The 24,846-nt window shown below is 42.3% G+C and overlaps 1 pseudogene; it reads left to right on the top strand.

Moving 5' to 3' along the window:
- The first annotated feature begins 1,203 nt into the window (after positions 1 to 1,203).
- LOC114496382 lies at positions 1,204 to 3,292 on the top strand (annotated as a pseudogene).
- The last annotated feature ends 21,554 nt before the right edge of the window (positions 3,293 to 24,846 follow it).

Below are 24,846 nucleotides of genomic sequence, written 5' to 3'. Positions count from 1 at the left end.
TGCATCACGAGTGCTCAGAACACTGCGGGGGCCAGCAGTGAGAGTGGAGGGACGGGAGGCTTTCCCTGGGAAGCGGGCATCAGGAAAGTCCCCCCAAAAGTGGGCCGGTTGAGTTCATCTTAAAAAGTGAACAGAGAAAGACAAGCAGAAAGGGAGTGGGAAGGCATTCTAGGTGAACAGAGCCGCTGTGAACAAGAGTTTTATGTAGGAGAAGTCTACAAACAGGATGGGGCAAAAGTAGGTTTACAGTCAATAGCTGGAAAATATTATAATAATTAATAAATAAAAATGCAAGAGTAAACTGTTTCCCATACTCACAATTGTAAAACTACTTTTTAAAAAATTTATTGGTGAGAGAGAGAGAGACAGACATCCCTCTGCTGTTCTGCCCATTCATGCATTCATTGGTTGCTTCTTGCATGTACCCTGACCAGGGAATTGAACCCACCACCATGGCACATCCGAATGATGCCCTAACCAAATGAGCTACCTGGCCAGGGCCTGTAAACCTATTTTGGCCCCATGCTGTACTTCAGAAGAATATTCAGAGTGGGAGGGGTTTCCAGGCTATGATAAGGCTGAACCCCAAGTGTACTGCAATAGCATCTCTGTGTTTACAGAGACTCTAATAAATGTCATTCCATATGACAAAAATAGAGTGTCTGGCAGGAAAATGAAATATACCAAAGGAGAGGAAGGTAAACAGAATTATGCAATTTCAGATTCTCCAGCAGCTCCATTTTGGAAAACCATTAAGATAATTTTACACAACTTCTAACCTGAACAGAGATGGGTATAAATGTATATAAAGTGTAGTGAATTGTTTTACTACTAGTACTATTACATTTACTATTTACTATAATTACTACAATTACTATATATTCACTAGTATTTAATATTACTGTTAGCATAATTATAATCATTAGCATAATATTGCTCTACTAATTTGATCTACCAATGTCATGGTACACTTTTTACTTCATGGACAGCTTCCCATTCTCAGGACATATTTTATATTTGCTGTACCTAAACTTGTTTCAGTTATTCTCTCTTCCAAGAATGCCTTCCCATCATGCCTTTAAAAATTTATAGTTACTGTGTAATAAAAGCTTGAAAATAGGCATCTTGACTCAGGACTTGGCCCCACCCTAGCTTGTCAGGGTACACTGGGCCACATGGAGGCTGAAGTAACCATGGTGCCCGTGGTGATGGAGAAAGGAATGAGCGAGAGGAGCAGGGCTCCAGCACTCCCACAGGCTATGGGCTGCCTTAGTAGAGAGCAAATGCTGGCAGCCAACCCTGGAAAGACTCCGCTCAGCCTTCTTCAGGAGTATGGGGCCAGGATAGGGAAGATGCTCACGTACAACCTTCCCAAAGGCCAGGGCCAAGCCCACCAGCATATCACCATTGGTGACACCAGCTGCACAGCCATCTCTATTTATTGAGAGAAAGAGCTCCCCAGAGGAAAGTACAACAGAGAAAGAATCTCCACCAAAGGGGTCTGACTCAGGAAAAGTTCTGACTGGTATGGCTTGATTTGGGGAGCTCATGGAAAGATAAAGGTCCCTTCTTCCAGCAATTAGTATAACATTTCCAGTCTTGGACAGGGGGAGGACAGGGCACCAGCAAGAAGACAGCCAAGCACAAGGCAGTGGAGAGGCCCTCAAACACCTCAAAGCAGGGAGTGTCCTGGTGCTGGCCCTGGAGCACAGCAGTCCTTGTTTTCCTCTAGATTCCTCACTGCCTCAGGACGTCTCGGTTTTTACTGCTGCAGCGGGTGCTATTCCTGTTCCATCTTCTGTCCCAACCAGGAGCCTCCCATGGAGGTACAGCCCCTGTCTCCCCTCAGCAGTCTGAGTGCAACCCTGTTGGGCTCTGAAGGAGCCGGTGGTGCAAAAAGGCCAGTGGGTGCCTGAGCCCAGGGTGACTCTGGAGTCTGGGCCAGCCCATGATGTGTGGGTCACCAGCCAGCAGTGATCACGGAACGCTGCGGATGGCTCGTCAAAACGCGAGAAAAACATGCACAGAGACCAGTTTCTATGAAGTAGGGACGGAATGGCCACCCCCTCTAGTAGGGAGCGAGCTGATTTACTGTCCAAACCGGCTTTTATTGGGTTTGTTTTGCATAAGAATTCAGGTAAAGCACATTACTCATTGTGAGGAAGTAAGGATCAAACAAATAGGTAACAAGGAACTCTGAGGGTCTATTTTGAGTCAGGATCAAAGAACTGTAAGACTTTGAGGAACAAACTAACTTCCTCCTTGGACCCTTCTCATTCAACTGAGAGCATTCTAAACAAAGAAGATTTCATAGGACTTTACATATTCTTTCTTAGGCCTGATTACCCAGGGAATCCACCCTTTCCAGCACAGGGCGGCACCACCCTGTCATTGTTTCAGGCTTAGGTGGAGCAAGGGAAGTAAGGCAGCCAAGAGATTAAGAGATTTTCTTGCAGAGCAGGAGGACTCAGGCTTTGTCAAAGCCAAAGAGTGAGAGTCCATCACCCCCTTTTGCCATAGCCCCTAAAGTCCTCTTTTGGGGGCTTCCCACGTGATTGTGCCTGTCTTAGATCATTCCCCCCTTGGGGAATCTTACCTGTCATTGGCTAACTGACCAAGCATTGGGTTCCAGGCAGGGTGAGGTATGAAGGAGCAGAAGCGGAGCTCCAGTCAGGCAGATAAGCTTGTCTCCTTGCTGGCTTAAGGTTCCAAGGGCGTTCCCTTAGCCTTAGCCTAGGCAGGGGTTACAGCTTCAGTACCAGGCAGGGCAGTTCCCAACAAGCCCACCACAAAGAGTTTGCCATGACCTGCCGAATGGAACATTTCACTGAGGTTGGCAATGGCACTTCCAAAAAGTGGGCAAAGCATAATGCAGCAGCCAAAATGCTGCTTCCAGTGCACATGGTGCCTCTGGATGTCCCGGGATGGGAATGAGGCAGAGCCTGATGATAATTACTTCTCCACTGGTATGGGCTTCCTTGTGGATGGACTTCAGAACTATAGTCCAGGCTGCTTCTGGGATTCCCTGTGAAATTTGGTGAGAGAAGATCCTGTCCCTCTTCAGCTGCCCTCTGGGCTCTTTAGGTGCTCTGGGTCCTGCTTGGTGCAGTGTCCTCAGTGATCTCTGTTAGGAGCAGGTCTTCAAAGTCATCTACCTGGATACTGAGGAGTTGAGCCTGAGTGGGATCTGCCAGTGCTGGTGGAGCTGCCTACACAGCCAACCACCATGTGTCATGGCTCTGTAACCACCAAGGAAGCAGCTCATGGCATAGCTGCTCACCATGTCCTATAGTGCTTCAAGATCATGGTGGGTAGCAAATAAAGTTCCAGCTGGACTTAAGGACATACACCCTTGATCCCTGCTCTTCCTGTCCTTGGCCAGGCATCTGCCCGGCTTTGGTACCCCTTGAAGGCCTCATCTCTACCTCTGACACAGGTTGCCTCCCTGCAGGCTGAGGAGGGCATGGTGCCAGGAGCCATGGCCCCAGTGACTCAGTGGCCCCTACAGCCCAGAATAATGTGGTTCTTACTGGGTTCTTAAACCTTGCTAAAAAAAAAAAAAAAAAAAAAAAAAAGGAATTTTGACTTAGAATTTCCTTTTTGGGGAATTTTTTCTAAGATAAAACTGAAAAAAATTAACATCTTATATTAATTGTATATTATACAGTTGCTAGACTAGGAAAGTAAAAATTTAACACCTCAACATGATATTGTGGAAATGTCTTTGTCGATAAGAAGAAAGATATACACACTCAATTGTTAAGAAAGCAGATTCCAGACAATCTAAAGGGTATTTTTTCTTCTTGAGATGGTTTTGGTAAACCACATTTTTCTAGGACTTGACCCATTTCTTCCAAGTTTTCAAATGTACTGACACAAATCTGTTCATCACAGCATCATGTTTTCTCTGATGGCTGTTGCTCCCGTAATTGTGTCTCCCTGCTTATTCCTAACACTGCACCTTCTCTCAAAAACAGGTTCTCATCTCGTTTGGGGTATGTTTTTAGTAAAGACTAGTTTTTAGTCTTTACTTTACCCCCAATATAAGCATTTGTGGATATAGATCTCATTTGTTCCATTTCTGCCAGCTCAGTTGACTTTTTATCTTCTGTTTTTAAAATCATATCTCTTGTAAGTCCTATTTCTGATCTGATCTCATTTCAAAGAAGAAATGTTTTTAAAATTGTTTTTATTCCACAGAGAAGTATATTCATATTTTCTTCTGCTTTATGGTGTGTATTTATTCTGCTATGTATTCTTTAACACTTATTTATTGTTGTTTTCCCCCATGCCTTTGCTGAGGCCCCATTCTGACCTTTTCTGATTATCTGTGATCTTTACATGGAGGCCATTCTTTCTGGAACAGCTATTTGTTGAAGGATAGTGGAAAGAGGACTGGGGGGATGACCTGGGAGAGCAAGTAGAGGTATGTTCACTTGGAAATTTTCCCACCAACCCCCTGCTCTGGGCATAAGCCTCCACCCAAGGCTCACATGTATACCTGACTTACAATTAAGCCTGGACTGTCCCTGATCAAGACCAGCATCTGCAGGGCTGACTGCCTGCTACCCTGTCTGCCCCACCAAACCCCTCCAACAGCAAGAGTGACTCATCTGTGCACTCCCCCAGTTTTGCTTCATTTTCTCTGTCATTCCATCATGTGTCTCAGACCCCAGGAGCATGCTGGAAGCTTGTCTGAGGTATGCAATTACAAGAAAAGGATTTCCAGCTTGACCTCTTGGGGTATGCTCCTTAATGTTGAAAGGCTCTGCATATTGTTAAAGATCACAGGGCCATATGCTTGCTTTCAGATTTCTTTCACAATTGAGTCCAAACTGTACTTTAGTTAGCAGTAATTATTCATGGATTGTGGTTTTCTGATTGTGCTGTTTTCTGGGTACACTAAATAATGAATTGTCATCTCTATTTCACACAACCCCTCCGACCCACCAATATTTACCAGGTCGCCTTTGGACCTTGACCTGGTGTCTCTGCCTTCAGTCTTTCACATCTTCACACATCACTACCACAGTTATAGCATACTAAAGTTCTGTTGCATTATCACATGTCGCATTATCATATCATTATCACAGTGATATGTCAGGAAAGTGACATATCACTTTCCTCCCCCAAAACCTTTGTGGTACTTTGTGATCCTCAACATGATATTCTAGGCCTTTCATGACATGACCTAAGTCTGTCTTCCCAGCCTCATTGTCCTCGATGCCCTCCATTAACCTGACACTAAATGGCAGGAACTATCCTACCTCCAGGACCCATTTATATCCCATCACGATGTACTTCAAAAATTGCCAGAGTCAAACCCTCCCTCTTGCCTGTCAGAACAAGCACCCCTGTCTCCACGTGTCCAGCCTGTATTATAGTCATTTACACACTTGTCACCTCTCCTGAACTTCTCTCACTTCAATGCAACATCTCAGACTTCATTCTACAGCATGTACTGCAGCAACTAGCACACTGGTGCTTTACACCAGTCACAAAAAGGGGCAATGCCTGATTTACCACTGGGAATGGTAACTTGGGGATCTGTTTCATGTGAGTATGAGCAGTATAAAGCACTTTTCCAGGCTCTAACCCACTCCCCCACCCCTCTTCTACGCTTACCCTCCCCTGTGAAATGGAAGTGTTAAGATTTCAGCCTTGCATGATAAAGTAAACCATAAGGTTCACAGGCATGGCAGGTACTGAGAGCAAACCCTCCAATAAATGTCATATCTCTGCAATTTGTACCTTCCTTTTACTACTGCCACAGCCTAAATCACCATGATGTTGATCTCAAATTTAGGTTTAAAAAAAAAAAAAACACAAACCAAGATGCAAAATGGCAGTGGAGTAGGTAGATATTAACACTCACCTCCCTCTAGGACCAAACTGAAATTAAAACTAAAATATAGAGCAATTAACCTGAATAACCAACTGAAGACTAGCTTAAGAGAAGTCTTATAACCAAGGGTTTACAGAAGTCGCATCAAGACTAGTGGGAAGGACAGAGATGTGAAAAGGACTGGCCTCAATACCATGGCAGTAGCTGACATTCCAGAGGAATATCTCAGCTGCAGAGGTCCCCCTGAGAAGCGGAGGGTCTCAACCCCAGGATGGGCTCCTCAGCCCAGAGCACCAGAGTCAAAAAGAGGCACCCACATAATACCTAGCTATGAAAATCAGCAGAAATTCTGTCCACCAGTGAGAGACAGGAGTCTGTTCCTGACTCAGGGACTCCCTGAGACTCCCATCAGGGAGACATATAGGCACTCACCTAAAGGGCCAACATCCAAAATCTCACTCACAGCCACTCACCCTGGGCTCTGGTGGAGGTAGCACAGAGTACACTAGAGTTATGTAAGGGGAGACTGGGGTTTGTGGCCCTGAAAAGAGAGCTTAAGGGACAACCACCAGGACACTTGTGCCGAGTCTCTCTTACACTGCAAATACCATCTTTCTGGTGTGAAGCACTGCCCTCCACATGGCATAGCCTGGGGGAAAGCCATACCTCCACACTCTGGACTCCCAATAGCTCCACCCTGAAGAGCTTGTACCTTGCTGAGGAGTCAGCTGCCTAGGCCAGGGTATAGAGGTCTGTACAGACTCAGGGGGTGTCAGTGAATGAGGTGTGTGGCTTTGGGGTGGTAGCCATTCACTCCATGGTCCCTTGAATCTGACTGGTGCCTCCCTCTCATAAGAGATCTGCTAGCCCCGCTCTCTGGGCACCCAGCAGATCCACCCTTCCAACTGCTGCTTGTTCTGCCCCACCAAGGTCTGGGCAGAACTGGGAATAGATTGAGAGTGTGGCTCTGCAAGGGGGCAAACCCTCCATCTTGCAACAAGATGGACTGACACCTTCCCCTCGTGGGAGATGCACTAGCCCCATCTTCCTGACTCCTGGTGGCCCTGCCCTGCTAAGATCAAGATCCTGGCAGGATCTGGAACAGACTGAGTTGTGTAGATCTAGGATGGGGTCATTTTTCCTTCATACACCTAAGGACTCTAAAGCCCTCCCTTCATAAGGCCAAATCTTTGTCTGTTTGGGACTGATAAACTCTGCTGGCCTCACCTTGAAGACTCCTTGAGACCCTGCCCCACTATTACAGAACAAACAAGGGGGCCTGGGACAATATACTATTATTGAAAAAAAAAAGCCCCCAGATCCGTTATGTCCGCCACCAGAGGAAAGACGTCTCTCAATGACAGAGATTTGTGAAAAGGAAAGGAAATGCTTATTTAATTCTATACAAACTTAAAGTAGTGACCTAATGTCTTTATCAAAAAATCCTAAAGTCCCCTAAAACACCCACAAACAGACACAGTTCTTCCTTCCTTCCCCCTTTGCCCAGTCCAGAGTACCGTATCTCCTAAAGCTGCGGGGGTCCCCACTCTGGCAAAGGCACGTTGTCTTCTCTCCCTCAGGGCCGTGGGAGTCTTCACTCTGCTAAAGCTGTGTGGTTCTCTCTCTAATGGCTGCTGCATCTGGGTTTAAATCCCCGCGCCAATCTTCCTCTGCAGCCCCATTTCCGACTCCTCCCACACTCGGCTTCACATGCCAGAACTCATACCCTTCCAGCTTTACTGGACTGCCATCATGAGTCTGGGAAGGCGTGGCCCCTGTCCTGGAGCCAATCTTCTCCAAGCTCCCACGCAGTCACATCTTGGTGGGGAAGTTACTTCCATTCCCCTGGCTCAGAGAATGGCCACAGCTATTTAACATATCTAAGCAAACGGCCAAAGGCTATAGATATGTTAAATGACCACACCAGAGGTTAGCTGCAAGGCTGTTGCTATGCAAAACAGCTCTCAATGGCCCTGCTCCATTTGTCCCTTCCCCCAACCCACACCTGGGGAGTGGGAGTGAGGACATCCAAAAATCCCCTGGACACCTTGAGTTCTGGACCCCATTTCAAATGCCCATTTGGGGTCCCCCCTCTTGGCTGCACCCTGTAACACCACCACAAAGGTATGCAAGTACCCAGGGTCATAGCTTCATTAGTATACTGATGCGTGGGTCACCGGCCAGCAGTGATCACAGAACACTGCAGAAGGCTCGTCGAAACGAGAGAAAAAACATGCACAGAGACAGACCAGTTTCTATGGAGAAGTAGGGATGGAACGGCCACCCCCTCTAGTGGGGAGCGAGCTGATTTACTGTCCAAACCGGCTTTTATTGGGTTCGTTTTGCATAAGAATTCAGGTAAAGCACATTACTCATTGTGAGGAAGTGAGGATCAAACAAATAGGTAACAAGGAGCTCTGAGGGTCTATTTTGAGTCAGGGTCAAAGAGCTGTAAGTCTTTAAGAAACAAACTAACTTCCTCCTTGGACCCTTCTCATTCAACTGAGAGCATTCTAAACAAAGAAGATTTCATAGGACTTTACATATTCTTTCTTAGGCCTGATTACCCAGGGAATCCACCCTTTCCAGCACAGGGCAGCACCACCCTGTCATTGTTTCAGGCTTAGGTGGAGCAAGGGAAGTAAGGCAGCCAAGAGATTAAGAGATTTTCTTGCAGAGCAGGAGGACTCGGGCTTTGTCAAAGCCAAAGAGTGAGAGTCCATCACCCCCTTTTGCCATAGCCCCCAAAGTCCTCTTTTGGGGGCCTCCCATGTGATCGTGCCTGTCTTAGATCATTCCCCCCTTGGGGAATCTTACCCGTCATTGGCTAACTGACCAAGCATTGGGTTCCAGGCAGGGTGAGGTATGAAGGAGCAGAAGCGGAGCTCCAGTCAAGCAGATAAGCTTGTCTCCTTGCTGGCTTAAGGTTCCAAGGGCATTCCCTTAGCCTTAGCCTAGGCAGGGGTTACAGCTTCTGATACCAGGCAGGGCGGTTCCCAACAAGTATACCATGGGATCTTTGCTGAGTGGCCTCAGAACCAGCACTGGCATGGAGTTAGAATCTGTATCAATCTGACTAATCTCCCCTACCTAGTGACTCACTGAGACCCTGCCTTATGCAATTTGGGTATCACCAAAGGATCTAGTAGTGACTATGTCTGATAGGCAGCTGAAGGGTATAAGCAGGTATAGGCAAATTTCAGGATGTCCTGGGACATTTGCTGACCCACCACCAGGCCAGGTGCTAGTAAAAGCTGTCTTTGGTATACAGCTTGGTTCTTTCCACACACCCAGGCCAAGCAGAGGCAGCCACAAAGTACAGTTTACATTATAGCTCTAAACAGGTTGTTCGGGGCCAGTCACAAGCAGAGTCTGACATTTGACTGCACCAGAGTCCCTCCCAAGAGGCCCCAGAACAAACATACTCAGCGACCAGCTTCAGACAACATTCGAGCAGAATCCAATTACCTTCAAAAGCAGCATATCCAAAGGAAGATCTCAACAGGCACCAGACCCTGCTGAAGCAAATTTCACTTCTTGTGATTAGCACCTGCACAGCCGCTCATGCACTGAAGTTGTGGGCCAGTCCTCACTGTCAGCAAGCCTGAGTGTTGACACCATGCAGAAATAGGCCAACAGAAATCAAGACTCGAGTACAGCAGGAGGTGCCACATAACCCACATAAGGGACATTCCTGGAGCACGCAGCTCAGGTGATGAAGATTGTATCACTGGGTCCCACAGGACATCTACTATATAAGGCCACCCTATATTGTAAACCTCCAATCAAGATGGAGTCATAGGTAAACACGGCTCAACTCGTTGCACAAGTACACCAAAATTACAATGAAACTATAGAACAACCATCACTCAGAACTGTCAGAAATCAAATTGAGTGGAATTCTGACAACTATGGAATTAAAGAAACCACATCCATCCAGAGTGGTAGGAGGGGCAGAGTGGGTTGATCCCACATCCATGTGTGGTAGATAAAGATTTGGGAGGGATATCAGGGAGCGTGGGGTTTCAGTCCCACACCAGGCCCCCCAGACCATGGTTCCAGTGCAGGAAGATAAGTCCCCATAACTTCTCACGGCAAAAGTCAGTAGGGATTGAGTCAGTAGAAGAGACTTCTGGAATCCCAAGCAGTTCCTCTTAAAGAACCCACACACAAACTTACTCAGACTCACTCCCTCTGGGTTTCAGCACCAGGGTAACAACCAGTGACACCAATGAAAGGCACCAGTGGGAGGCACCAGTGACATAAGGGGAGGAACTGATGTGTCTGGCATCAAATCAAGAGCTGGGGGACAGATTTCTCCCAGATAGGCAGGCAGAAGCGATTGTTCCTTTTTGATCCCTCCCCCAACAGAGCCACAGAGCCAGCTGGCGGGTACCACATCTGAGACTCTATCAGCCTGGCTAACACTGTTTGCCCCATGCTGGAGATCATCTGACGTTCTCACCCACCCAATGTATGGACCAACCCAAGCTGTTAACAGTGGCTTTTCCAAAGGAATGGCTGTTTGGCTCATGATTCAGAACTACCTCTCAAAAAGCAATAGCGGATCTTAGCAAGCTCCCAGCCCATGAACCTCTTGATAAGTGGCCCCAGGCCTGGCATTGGCAGCAGCCAGCCTAGGTTCACAGCTTGGCTTTGCCTGATAACCTCCATCCAAAACAATTAGCAGCCATCTGCTGATTGCTTTATAGCTCATGTAGATGATGGCCCCAGGCAGAACACAGGTGGAGGCTTACCTTGGCCTGCACCACCCTGGGAACCCCAGAGCTTGCGCACTCCATGGACCGCTACAGACCACATCAGAGCAAAACTTCTCATATCAATATTTTCCTAACATGTCTCCTCAGTCAAGGGAAACAAAAGAAAAGATAAACAAATGAGACTAGATCAAACTAAAAAGGTTTTGCACAGCAAAGGAATCCATCAACAAAATGAAAAAATAACCCACTGAATAGGAGAACATATTCTCTAGTAATTCATCTGATAAAAGATTAATATCCAAAATTTATAAAAAACTTATAAAACTCCACACCAAAAAACAATCTAATTAATAAATGGGCAAAGGATCTGAACTGATGCTTCACCAAGGGAAACATATAGGTGGCCAATAGACATACAAAAAGATGTTCAACATCACTAATCATCAGAAAAATGCAAATTAAAACTACCGTGGGAAAACTATAGTGGGATATAGAAAGGCTATCACATATAAAGTAAGGCTATATGTGATAACCTTTCTATAGCCTATACAAGGCTATATGTGATACCCTTGCTCACATCTGTCAGAAAGGCTATCATTGATAAATCAACAAACAACAAGTACTGGTGAGGATGTAGAGAAAGGGGAAGAACCCTGGTGCACTATTGGTGGGAATGCAGAGTGTTGCAGCTACTGTGGAAATCAGTGTGGAGTTACCTCAAAAAAAGTAAAAATGGAACAGTCTTATGACCCAATGATTCCACTTCTGGGAATTTATCCAAAGAACACCAAAACATAAACATGAACAAAACAGAATCAAAGGCATGGATACATGGAACAGATTGAGCACTGTCAGAGGGGAGGAGATTGGGGGACTGGATAAAAGAAGGTGAAGAGATTAAGCAAAAACCATTATAGATAGATATAGGTATAGGTATAGATATAGATGCACACACACACATATATATACACACACACAGACACAGATGACAGTGTGGTAATAGCCAGTGTGCAAGGGGGTTTGAAGTAGGTGGAGGTGGGCTAAGGTGGTATAAATGGGGATGGAAAGAGACTTTGTTTGGGGCGATGGGTTCATGATACGATGTGCAGATGGTTGTTGAGTTGCACACTTAAACCTTTACGGTTTTGTGAACCATCACCCCAATAAATTCAACAGGACACTGTTGGTGGGAATGCAGACTGGTGCAGCCACTGGGGAAAACAGTATGGAATTTTCTCAAAAAACAAAAACAAAAAAAACCCCTAAAGCTGGAACTGCCTTTTGATCCAGCAATTCCATTTCTGGGACTGTACCGGAAGAATCCCAAATCACCAATTCGAAAGAACTTATGCACCCCAATGTTCACAACAGCACTATTGACAATAACCAAGTGCTAGAAACATCCTAAGTGCCCATCAGTAAATAAGTGGATCAAAAAACTATAGTACGTTTACACAATGGAATTCTACACAGCAGAAAGTGAAAAGGAACCACTACCTTCCACAAGAGCATGGATAGAAATGGAGAGCATTATGCTAAGTGAAATAAGCCAGGTGGTGAAAGACAAGTACCATATGATCTCACTTATAAGTGGAACCTAATCAACACAACAAACAAATGAGCAAAATATAACCAGAGACACTGAAATAAAGAACAAATAGACAGTGACCAGAGGGGAGGGGGAAGGAGAGTAATGGGGGAAAGAAGGGAAAGGGCAAGCAAAGAAACACGAATAAAGGACACATGGGCATGGGCAAGTGGGGGTGGGGGGGGAGCGAGGGGGTGGTGATTGGCTGTGTGAGTAGGGGGGATGGGGTAGGGGTGAGCAATGGGGAAAAATGCAGGACAACTGTGACTGAACAACAATAAATTAAAAAAAAATAAATTACTTGAAATGGGAAAAGTGAATCAAACTTTATAATTTAAAAATATTAATAAATATTTTAAAGATACCTGTGAGAATAAGTGTACAGTTCTCTCATAATATATACAAAGTAAATATGTCTGGCAGATGGTGCAAATACCCTAATTCAGAATTAAAATAAGATTCAAAAGAATAACCTTTAGTACTTTAAAAATGCCACGTGAAGGGTATGTTTTTCAGTGCCTAAGGATCTATCAAAATGGACATTTGCCACAGAAATTTCACATCTGTTAAATAAAACTGGTTTTACATCTTGTACAGTCAAAGGTGAGTTACTTGAGAGGTAAGTAAAGGGCCTTTGAAGAATGGATGTGTGGGACCTACAGAAGCTACAGAGTAACATGATCTACGTAGAAGAATCTTGAGGAATGGTGACGTAGTTGTTACGTATATTGTGTCAGGAAAGGGCTTTGGTGATCATCCATCAGTTTGCAAACATTGTTTTTATATTATTCTCTAAAAAATTCCAATATATGAAAGCAACAAAACTGAAGCCAATCTAATTGAAGTGGGAGTTTGGACAAGAGCCACACTAGGCCTTCTCTTTACCCAAAATCTACACTCCCACGTCTGTGGTGGCTGGCAGAATCAACACCTATGGAATCCATAAAATACTTCCCAAAAGCCCCAGAGAAAACCTCTAATGCATTGTAATACTTTTACTTTACTACACTTTACTACTGCTAAGAGAGATGCTGAGAGATGAAGAGCTTCCTTTTTGAAATGGAGAACTACATAAAAAGCAAATAAGAATAGTTAATTGATTTTAAAACAATTCAATAAAGCTATTCCAAATTTATTTATGCATCAATAAATTCAATACCAATTTGACATTTAGAGCATTTAGAATTTATACTGAATTAAGTTTCTGATCTTTTAAACTTTGGATTCATTTCAATCCTTTTTATGTATATGGTTTATGAAAACTATAAGAACTCAGCAGTTAACTGAAGCTAGCTTTCATGAGTAGTATAAGTATATTCTTGGGTTATATTTATATCAGTAACTGTCACTTTACTAAGGATATCAATAAAATATCATTAGACAGTAGTGCCAGTATAGTCTATAATTTTTAAATGCAATTATAAATTATACAAATGGTAATTTGATAGCAGGAAGCTAGTTAATTTTATGGTCCCTTAAAAATCTGTCTAAATACTGTTTGCAAAGTAGACACAACAATCTATTTAAATAAATTTACCTCAAGTTTCTTTGCAATACAAGTCCAAGTTTAAGTCTGTTTTAAAAATTATTCTTAGAAGGAGCTTATACCCTTTGTAACAGCATGGATAGAACTGGAGAGCGTTATGCTAAGTGAAATAAGCCAGGTGGTGAGGGACAAATACCATATGATCTCACCTTTAACTGGAACCTAATCAACAAAAGAAAAAAGCAAACAAAATATAAGCAGAGACATTGAAATTAAGAACAATCTAACAATAGCCAGAGAGGAGGGGGGAGGGGACAGTAGGGAGAAGGGTTTTCAGGAACTATTGTAAAGGACACATGGAGAAAATCAAGGGGGAGAGTGGAAGCAAGGGAGGGAGGTGGTTTTGGCTGGGGTGGGAGGAAAATGCAGACAACTGTAATTGAACAACAATAAAGTAATTTTAAAAAATAAAAAGTAAATAAAAATCTTTAAAAAATAAAATTAAATAAATAAAATTATTCTTAGAAAATTTTGTTTTGAATGGTTACGTCTACATGATGCACCGCCTGTTATTTCTAAGAGCTGCTTACTTGATACCTGATAGTTCTGGTTCATAGATGTGTATGGATTAAAATCTTTCAGGTGAAGCTTCTCAGCATACAATAGTATCGTAACCATGTCCTAATTTAACAGGTAAGAGAAATACACAAAGCAAATAAGGTTCAGCAGTAAACACGTTGGCTCTTAACTCTGGCTTCTGCCTCGGCCCTAAGCTTCTTGTTTCTCCACATATCAAAATCAGAATAATTATACTGACCTGAGCTGGTTATTAAGCCACTCTCTCGATTCCAGATGCACCTTTTTATTCGCCAGTACGTCGTGTAAGGACTGAGACGCTGCAAACGGCATTTCCGCTTTAGCAACAGGGGGCATGGAGGGGCAACGGAAAACTGGAGGAGGGAGAAGGTGCTGGCTACTTGCTACTTGCTTCCGGTTTCTAGCACCACCACCTCACCAGTGACCCTTATCACTGACTTGTGGCTGGGGGATTCCAGTGCTCAGATTCACCGCTGCCACGCCCCCAACCTCCCAGGCCCAACCTAGCGTGCCTCTTCACAGATACAGCACATGGCCAGAGCCACCTCCTCAGAGGTCCAGGTCCAGCACCAAGAAGCCATAATCTGAATTCCTGGACCATCTGCACCAGTCAAGCCATTCCCCTCCTCAAGGTCTACCTGACCCCTTTCTCTGAGCTTTTGAGGCAGCAGCACCAGCTTCTGGATTTTAAATAACCCATTCCTTCCCTTTGTTGACCCTGCCCTAGGAGTGTTAGCTATTTCTTGCAGTTCCTATCTTGGTGTTTGCTCAGTGTTACTCTTTTGTCTTTTTCAGTTCCTTATATACCAATGTTTTATAATAAGTTCTCGTAGTTTAAAAAAAAAAACAAAACTGGTCTGATCACTGTTTTCCTGACTGGCCCCTGACTGATACCAGCTGACTCCCAAGGAGCAGAATCTCAAGGTGAGACTCTGATCACACCCTGTCCTTAAAGACACAGCGCTGACCCCTGGGTAATCAGGTAATCACCTGTGATTGATTACAATGGGGAGCCTACCTAAGCAAGTGGTTTCTGGGACCCACTGGCTGTTGTGTTTAACCACTGTGACTGCAAGGATATGGAATAGGACGATTACAGGAAAAAAAAGTAAGCATCTCAAGTGATAAAGAACCCCAGAACTTCAAAGGCAGTTCTAAAAAAATCTCTTAATTCTGGTAGCTACTCTGTAGAATGCATCATCACAATGTAAGTTGAATTCACAGCATTGCTAAATCTCTACAGTGAGAGTTGGAGCATTGACTGGAAAGGAATGAAATCCTGAGATTTGGAATGAGGACATCAGGGTGGACCAGACAAAACAAAGTCTTGTGCTGCCTAGTCCAAGCTTCCATTCTAGTAACTCCAACCTTTGCTCTTTATTCTCCAGCCGTAAGCAAGAGAAGTATTTTCTGTGTCTAATTTAGGGGTCTTCATTTGCATGTTCACTTCTTGATAGCTGTTAAACAAATCCCTAACATTAAAATCTGTTTGGTAAAACAAACAAACAAAAAATCATCTGGTCTCTGTTTTTCTGACTGGATCCTAAGGGATACATTGCCTCATAGGGTTATTTTGAGGATGAGATAAAGTGACACGTAGATCAGTACACCTTCGTAGAGGACACTCAACAGATAGTACCCATTTCCTGCTGATCACATCTCTATTCTGTTATGCTACTTTGAGTTAGACAGGTCATAACTTCTCTCTGAACTTGAACATCAAACTTAGAAAGAAATAATTACTCTCGTCCTCCTTACCTCTCACAGGGGCTCATAAATACTGAAGCCACCATCTCGTGCTAGCAATTAGGAAGGCCTGGTGCTCACTATTGGTAAGTCCAAAAACACTGCCTGAAAGAAAACATACTTATTTTCTGTTATGGGGTATTCTTAGGACATTATTTTAAATGGGGCCTGAGACCCCTGGCATTTTAAAGAATTATTCAAGTTTATAGGAACTGATGGGACTAACAAATTGTGTTGATCCCAACTAAAATATACTAAGTCAGGGGCCATTCTAAATAACAGAGTAATCACTATACAGAGGATAGAAAAACAAGAAACTCCTGCAAACCCTATGCTTTACTCCTCTGATATATATATATATCTATGAACCCCTAAGGTCCAGGATTCATCAAAAAGTCATCAAAATAGCCCACTTTCAGCAGTGTGGCATGGTGTGTGAGAGAAAGTAAAGAGAAAGGATGCCTTTGATTTGCCCTAGTTAATATTCTGCTATTTCTTTTCCATGGCAATCAAGAAAATCAGCATGCAGTTCAGCCTAGGACAGGCAGGTGTTTATACACACATTATTTATGTACACACATATATGTATACTGGGTTATATATACACATACATATATATGTGGTCTTTTCTCACAAAATAAACTTTCAGCAAACAAGTTATAATAAATAAGTTAAAATACATTTTTAAGGATACAGCATGCATAGGAAAAGTTCCCATGAAAATACTGATATTATTTTTTAAAATAGAACAGAAGTATCAAGCTGTATTTTTAGAGGTATTTTATACATCTAAATCCCATTTAGAATTTTGAAGTAAAATTATAGCACCCAAGTCAAAGTAATTTGCATTCATCTAGTTGATTTTTCTCCAATGAAAGAAGTAACGAAAGGACTGGCATATGTATCTAGCAAAGAGTTTTTATTAAATCAAGATAGTAGTACTTAGAATATATAACTATATAGCAGGTATTGTATGCTCTACAACTTCTAGACTTATATACCATTTATTACTTGTTGTGTGAAGTGCCAATATATTATTTAGGCATTACTCTGTATGGCTTAAGTCAAGTTGTTGCCATCATGACTTTCCAAGGTTACATTTATCCATGTATATATAGGGTTTTTTCAAAAGACTGAGTTTAGCACTGGCTGGTGTGGCTCACTGGATTGAGTGCTGGCCTGCAAACCAAAGGGTTGCTGGTTTGATTCTCAGTTAGGGTACATGCCTGGGTTGTGGGCCAGGTCCCCACTTGGGGGCGCGCAAGAGGCAACCACAAATTGATGTTTCACTCCCTCTCTTTCTCCCTCCATTCCCCTCTGTCTAAAAATAAATAAATAAAATATTTTAAAAAATGTTTCAAAGACTGAGTTCAGTTTTAGGTTTTAATAACTTCAGAAGCATAAATGCCACAAACTTACAAATTTCCAATAAGACTTCCAGCCAAGATGGAGATGTAGGTAGGCACAATGTGTCTCCTCTCACAACCAAAAGAAGGACAACAAATTTAAAAACAAAAAGCAACCAGAACTGACAGAAAAATTGAACTGCATGGAAGTCCAACAACCAAGGAATTAAAGAAGAAATACTCATCCAGACTAGTACGAGGGGCAGAGACAGGCAGCCGAGCAGAGAGGACTCATGGCAAGGTGGCAGCTGGTGGGTAAGGCAGTGGCTGGTGGAGTGGGCAGTCCCACATTCATATGCAGATAAACTGGGAGGAACAACTGGGGAGGGAGACAGACCACACAGCCCAGGGTTCCAGTGTGGGAAAATAAAGTCTCAAATCTCTCATTGAAAACACCTGTGAGAGTTGAGGTGACAGTGGAAGAAACTCCCAGCCTCACAGGAGAGTTGGTTGGAGAGGACCACAGGGTCCTAGAACATATACAAGCCCACCCATCCAGGAATCAGCACCAGAAGGGCCCAATTTGCTTGTGGGAAGTGGGGGAAGCGACTGAAATCTGACAGAGAGCAGAGCAAGCACCACTGTTCCCTCTTGGACCCATCCCCCACAAACAGCACCATGACACAGCGACACAGGTTGCCCCACCCTGGTGAACACCTAAGGCTCAGCTCCTTACTACATAAACAGGCACGCTGAAACAAACAAACAAACAAAAAAATGGCCTAAATGAAAGAATAGATCAAAGCTCCAGAAAAAATACAACTAAATGACAAAGAGATAGCCAATCTATTAGATACACAGTTCAAGACACTGGTAATCAGGATGCTCACAGAATTGGTTGAGTATGGTCGCAAATTTGAGGAAAAAATAAAGGCTATGTTAAATGAAATAAAGGAAAATATACAGGGAACCAATAGTGATGGGAAGGAAACCAGGACTCAAATCAATGGTGTGGACCAGAAGAAAGAAAGAAACATTCAACCAGAACAGAATGGAGAAAAAATAATTTTTTTAGAAGATTTTATTTATTTCTTTTTAGAGAGGGAAGGGAGGGAAAAAGAGAGAGAGAAACATCAATGTGCGGTTGCTGGGGGTCATGGCCTGCAACCCAGGCATGTACCCTGACTGGGAATCGAACCTGCGACACTTTGGTTCGCAGTCCGCACTCAATTCACTGAGCTATGCCAGCCAGCGTGAGAAAAAAATAATTTTTAAAAAAATGAGGAGAGGCTTAGGAACCTCTGGAACAACTTTAAACATTCCAACATCTGAATCATAAGAGTGCCAGGAGAAGAGGAAGAGCAAGACATTGAAAACTTATTTGAACAAATAATGAAGGAGAATTTCCCCAATCTGATGAAGGAAATAGAATTCCAGTAAGTCCATGAAGCTCAGAGAGTCCCAAAGAAGTTGGACCCAAGGAAGAACACACCAAGGCACATCATAATTACATTACCCAAGATTAAAGATAAGAAGAGAATCTTAGAAGCAGCAAGAGAAAAGGAGACAGTTACCTACCAAGGAGTTCCCATAAGACTGTCAGCTGATTTCTCAAAAGAAAACTTGCAGGTAAGAAGGGGCTGGAAAGAAGTATTCCAAGTCATGAAGGGTAAGGACCTACACCCAAGATTACTCTATCCAGCAAAGCTATCATTTAGACTGGAAGGGCAGAGAAAGTGCCTCCCAGGTAAGGCCAAGTTAAGGGAATTCATCATCACGAAGTCCTTATTCTATGAAATGTTAAAGGGACTTATCTAAGAAAAAGAAGATAAAAATATGAACAGTAAAATGACAACAAACTCACAGTTACTAACCGAACCTAAAACAAAAACAAAAACTCAGCAAACAACTAGAACAGGAACAGATTCACAGAAATGGAGATCACATGGAGGGTTATCAGTGGGGGAGTGGGTTGGGAAAGAGGGGGGAAAGGTACAGAGAATAAGAAGCATAAATGGTAGGTAGAAAATAGACAGGATGAAGTTAAGAATAGTGTAGGAAATGTAGAAGCCAAAGAACTTATATATATATGTGACCCATGGACATGAAGTAAAGGGGGGAATACAGGTGGGAGGGGGTGTGCAGGGTGGAGGAGAATAAAGGGGGGGAATGAGACAACTTTAATAGCATAATAATAAAATATATTAAAAAAATAAAAACCTCTCAGCAGGCCAAACAAAAACAAACAAAAATTTCCAATAAACTTTACTTGAAAGTTTAATGATTTACATTTATTTTAACTTTATGTAACTTTCCTAATTTTGAAAAAATAAATTTTAATTTTAATTTTTTAGTCCCTTTGGTTTAAGATGGAAAATAGTGGCTGAAATGAAATGCTTCTGCATGGCTAAAGAAAACATCAGCAAAATGAAAAGGGAGCTAACTGTATGGGAAAATATATTTGCCAGTGATACTTTGAAGGGTTTGATCTCCAAAATATATAAAGAACTCACATGACTCCACTCCAGGAAGACAAACAACACAATTAAAAAATGAGCAAAGAACTTGAATGGACACTTCTCCAAGGAGGACATACATAGTGCTCAGAGACATATGAAAGGATGCTCAGCATCACTAGCCATCAGACAGATGCAAATTAAAGCCATAATGAGATACCACTTCATACCTGTCAGAATGGCCATCATAACCAAATCAAAAAACAAGCGTTGGTGAGGCTGTGGAGAAAAGGGAACCCTAGTGCACTGTTGGTAGGAATGCAGACTGGTGCAGCCACTGTGGAAAACCAAATATCCTCAAAAATCTAAAAATGGAACTGCCTTTTGACCCAGCAATTCCACTGCTGGGATTATACCCTAAGAATGCTGAAACACCAATTCAAAAGAACCTATGCACCCCAATGTTCACAGCAGCACAGTTTACAATAACCTAGTGCTGGAAACAATCTAAGTGCCCATCAGTAAGTGAAGTGCCCATCAGTAAGTGAATGGATCAAAAAACTGTGATACATTTACACAATGCAATACTACATGGAAGAAAGAAGGAGCTCCTACCCTTCACAACAAGGTGGATGGAACTGGAGAGCATTATGCTAAGTGAAATAAGCCAAGCAGTGAGAGACAGATACCATAACGCAATCTCACCTATAAGTGGAACCTAATCAACAAAACAAACAAGCAAGCAAAATAGAACCAGAGACATTGAAATAAAGAATAGACTGATGGTAACCAGAGGGGAGGGGAGAAGGGATAATGGGGTGAAAAGGGGGAAGGGTCATCAAGGAACACGTATAAAGGACACATGGACAAAGCCAAAGGGGGTAGGATCAAGGGTGGGAGGTGGGGAGGAGTGGGGCATGGGGGGAATGGTGAGGGGGAAATGGAGACGACTGTACTTGAATAATAAAAAAATAAAAATTAATTCTTTGGGGACGAACTGTGTTTTCATTTTGTGCTTATTGAAATAGTTAATTGATAACTTCAGGACAGTGGATTTGGCCATTACCAAAGTTTGAAAGAAGAAAAAAGATTTGAAAGAAAAATACTTTGCAGTAAATAAAAAATTTATTTTTAATGTATTTAATTACAAATTTATAGAGAAGTTATATTTACAGTAAAAATATGTTTTTCTGCATCATTAATATTAAGTCATGATACATGATGCCCCATTCACCCCTTGATGTGTATTTCCTACAACAGGGAATTTTTTCCTACATGCAAAACAACCATCAAAGTCACAAATTTAACATTGGTACACTTCTAGTACCTAATTCTCACACTCCATTTGCATTTTTCCAGTTGTCCCAATAGTGTCCTTTATAGCAAAAGAATCCAGTTCAGAATTATGTTATATTTTGTTGTCATGTATCTTTAATCTTTAGCCTAAAACAGCCTTCCATCCTTCCTTAACTTTCATGACCTTGACACTTTTGAAGAATATTTCCTGGCATGTAACTCAGTTTGTCTGATGCTTCCTCATGATTAGATTCATATTATGCAGAATTGTCAGGGACATAACAAAGTGATGCTGTATTTTTGTCATTTCATGAAATGGAACAAATTTTTTATCCCACTGTGACAATATTCACATTGAACTATTGATTAAGGTGATGTCTGCCCAGTTTTCTACTGCAAATTACTTTCCCTTTGCAATTTATCAATATTTTGAGGAAAGTTACATTGCAATTATGTATATATCTTTTCCTCACCAAAATTTCAATTTATTCATTACTTAGACATGTAAGTATAGACTCATGAATCCATATTTTATTCTATTACTGTCTTTATTACAACACTCAAATTTTCCTAGATTTGACTAATGGGGTCCCCTTTAAGCTGGCCTTTTGTGCCCTTTTGTGCCCTTTGATATCTCCCCATCATTCTTTGAGGAATTCCTTGTCTTTTACAAAAAGATATTCCATCTCAAACTCCCCCTTTCCTGTCCCAGCCCTGAAATCACCCATTTTCTCAAGAGATCCTGTTTCTTTTAATTTTTAAAATTTTTATTTTTTAGATTGTATTTATTTACTTTTAGAGAGAGGCAAGGGAGAAAGAGGAGAGAAACATTGATATAAGACAGAAACATCCATCAGTTGCCTCTTGCACATGCCCAGACCAAGGACCAAACCCACAACCCAGGCAAATGCCTGACTGGGAATCAAACCAGCAACCATTCACTTTATGGGATGACATCCAACCAACTGAGCCACACTGGTCAGGGAAAAACCCTGGTTCTTTTAGCAGAACATGGCATTGAGAAGCCAAGATGTGGATACTAACTGTGCTCATTTTTGTTAGCATGTTGCTGCTTTCAGGCTCTCTTGGTTGAAAAGCTAGGGTCTATATCTAATATATATCTATGTCCATATATATACCCATATATATATAGCTATTACTACATATCTATATAAAGAGCAAGATATGTCTACAAACACATTTACATCCATATGTGTAATCTATCCATATATTGAGAGCTATGAGATCTGTTCACATCAATACTTTCGATTCTAATCCCAAAACAAAGGGTTCATTCTAGTGTTTTTCTTTTTGAATATCTGCTTCTCTCTTCTTCAACAGTAAGAAACCTGGATCCCATTACCACTTATATGTTTTCTTATTTGACTCATAACCCTGTGGTATCCAAGTTCCCGTTCCCGCCTCTCCCCCACCCATGTGGATTTCCTCCTCACCCTCCCCTCCTCCTCAGGCTCTGATACTTCATGCTGGGCCACACACCCCTGGTCTAGATCTCCTCTTCATCCATCAGGACTTGGACTCCCCACTCTCACCCTGTTTGGGCTGTGACCGCTCATGCTGGTGGCTGCCCTGCATGGATGTCCTCCTTACCCTGTTTGGCTCCTACCCTTCATGTTGTAAGCCACTTCTCTGCACTGTGTGTCACCCAACTCACCCTTCTTGGGCTCTGACATACTATGCCAAGCTGCTCCCACTGCGTGGACTCCCTCTTTGCCTCACACAAGCTCTTCCACTTCATTCCAGGCTATGGGCCAGCACTGCTCCCTCTTGGTTCCCACTGGTATAGAATCTGTCCTTGCTCTGTCTCATGTTTAGGACTGACCACTTTGTGAAAAGAATAGGAAGAGTCCAAATAACTCCTAAATATGCATATTTGAAGATTGTTTGCTGAATTTTGTTGAACTAGAAGATCAAACTGGAGACAATATATTTATGGTTCCAAATACTGCCGACCATGTTACACAACTGTGTGTGTGTGGGGGGGCACTTATATTTAGTTGTGAGGCCCCTTTAGACTTTGCTTTGGACAAATTAATCCCGCTAAAGTTTGGCTGGAACAAAGACAGCATTTACTGAGGTGAAAAGGAAAAGTAATCAAGTAGACCTCCCTTTTCAATCTCACCTTATTTTGCTTCATCTGTTCCTTGGAATAATTTGCTGTACAGATTGGCCCCAGGGTTCTAAATTACAGAGGATCTTGAGTCTTCAAGACTAAAGCATTTGTTCTTTCACTCAAAATCAACAATGTTAAGTTACTGAATGTGTCTGAGCAGAAAAGAAGCATGGGATTGTGAGGAAAAGTTTAATTTCTAATGACCAAATTGAAAAAAATCATGAGGACATCATACATCTTGTTAACTTTTCTTAGAATGAACAGTATAAAGAGAAATTGTTTTATAGTTGGGGTGCTAATAAGATGGCTTATTAGTGAATAAAGTATTTACACCATTTAGATAAACCTGCCTCAGTATCACTCTCTGACTTACTACTATCACAGTAATCAATCAGTAATTACTTCCTTTTATATTAAGTATAAGGTACAATATAATAAATGTGATTCTTGTCTGGAGTAACTGGCTTTGTCCAAGTCAGAAAAAAATGTGCATTATTCAAAAATCCTTTTCATATTTAGAGGGAGGACTATTAACCAAATATTTGAGCATTTGATTTTGGATAAACATTTTCAGCACTGTTTTAATGACTACAGAACTAAAATAGAACAGGGCTATAATTTTCAAATGATGGTCCAGGGAGCCCTGCCAATGTATGTACTTCTCAGGAGGTTCAGGCAGTGCTTGGCATCACCCAACAGCAGGCATCAGAGCCTGGTGGGGCCCCAAGTGTTAGCCTCCAACTGCCCTTGGGGGGATGAGAACATGGTAGGGTGGGAAGACCAAGGACATGCACACCAGGCAGAGGTCACTGGAAACAGAGAAGGAAGACAGAGGAGCCCAAAGGAGAAAGGGAGGAGGTGGAAGTGAAGGAGAGGAAGAGGAGAAAGAAAAGCATGTGAAAGGACATGTGACAAGGTTATCAAAAGATGAGACTGATGATCAGAGGAAATACAGGAAATATTTCTGTATGAAATACAGAATGCAGGAAAGAATGTTTAAGAAACCATAGGAAGATATCTCATGCACAGCAATTTGAAGACAAGGGGGTATTTGATTGCTTAAATTTTAAATTTCTAAATTTAAAGGAAAACCTTTCTGACCTGTGCCCCACAGTCAAATCTGAGTAGACTGCGCTTGGGCTTGTCCTCATGGCTAAGTCTCACAGACGGCCACACCCACTCAGGGAGCATCTTCTTGTGAAGTGGATATGCAAGTAAACTTTTGTAGTGCATTTTAATTTGTGGTTCCTTAAATTATATAAGAAATAGGGAGGGGGAGACCTTAGATCCCATTGTCTTGAGCTCATATAACATATTTAAAGGCCTTTAATTGATGTATTCTTTAGTCTTTATATTATCACTCTGAGGTAGATAGGAGATCTGTTCTACAAAATCCCCATTCTACAAAAACAAAATCTAACTTAGAACAAAGAATTAAATTATATATACACAAACTCTAGAGTAGAATGATTTGCCTCAGCTGTCCTGATTGTTTCAGATGTGAGAGGATTAAGTGTGACTGATGAAAATGTTTAAAGTTGTCCGCACTACAAGTAAGTTCAATTTGGCCAAATGCAACCACATTTCAAACTTGATCCCAAGTGCAAAGCTGAAAAGATTATGCCTTTTAC

Source organism: Phyllostomus discolor, chromosome 3 (assembly GCF_004126475.2).
Source record: "Phyllostomus discolor isolate MPI-MPIP mPhyDis1 chromosome 3, mPhyDis1.pri.v3, whole genome shotgun sequence".
Lineage (NCBI taxonomy): Eukaryota > Metazoa > Chordata > Mammalia > Chiroptera > Phyllostomidae > Phyllostomus > Phyllostomus discolor.
This window is presented reverse-complemented; position numbering and strand designations above follow the sequence as displayed.